Here is a 376-nt window from a genome sequence, read left to right on the forward strand (position 1 = left end):
GAACCCGCATCCCCTGCATCGGCAGGCGGACTCTCAACCACTGCGCCTCCAAGGAAGCCCCTCATCAGTTTGATCTTCACATAAAAGAAGCTGGGTGGAGGGCTTCCTTGGTGGCACAGTGGTTGAGAGTCCGCCTGCCGATGCAGGGGACACGGGTTCGTGCCCTGGTCTGGGAAATCCCACATGCTGCAGGGAAGATCCCACATGCCGCAGAGCGGCTAGGCCCGTGAGCCATGGCCGCTGAGCCTGCGCGTCCGGAGCCTGTGCTCCGCAACAGGAGAGGCCACAACAGTGAGAGGCCCGCGTACCGCAAAAAAAAAAAAAAAAGAAGCTGGGTGGAGCCCATCAGAGGCACTGACCACAAGGAATGCTTTGC

Source organism: Monodon monoceros, unplaced genomic scaffold, assembly GCF_005190385.1.
Source record: "Monodon monoceros isolate NGI ecotype Baffin Bay Population unplaced genomic scaffold, NGI_Narwhal_1 Super_Scaffold_18, whole genome shotgun sequence".
NCBI classification, from domain to species: Eukaryota; Metazoa; Chordata; class Mammalia; order Artiodactyla; family Monodontidae; genus Monodon; species Monodon monoceros.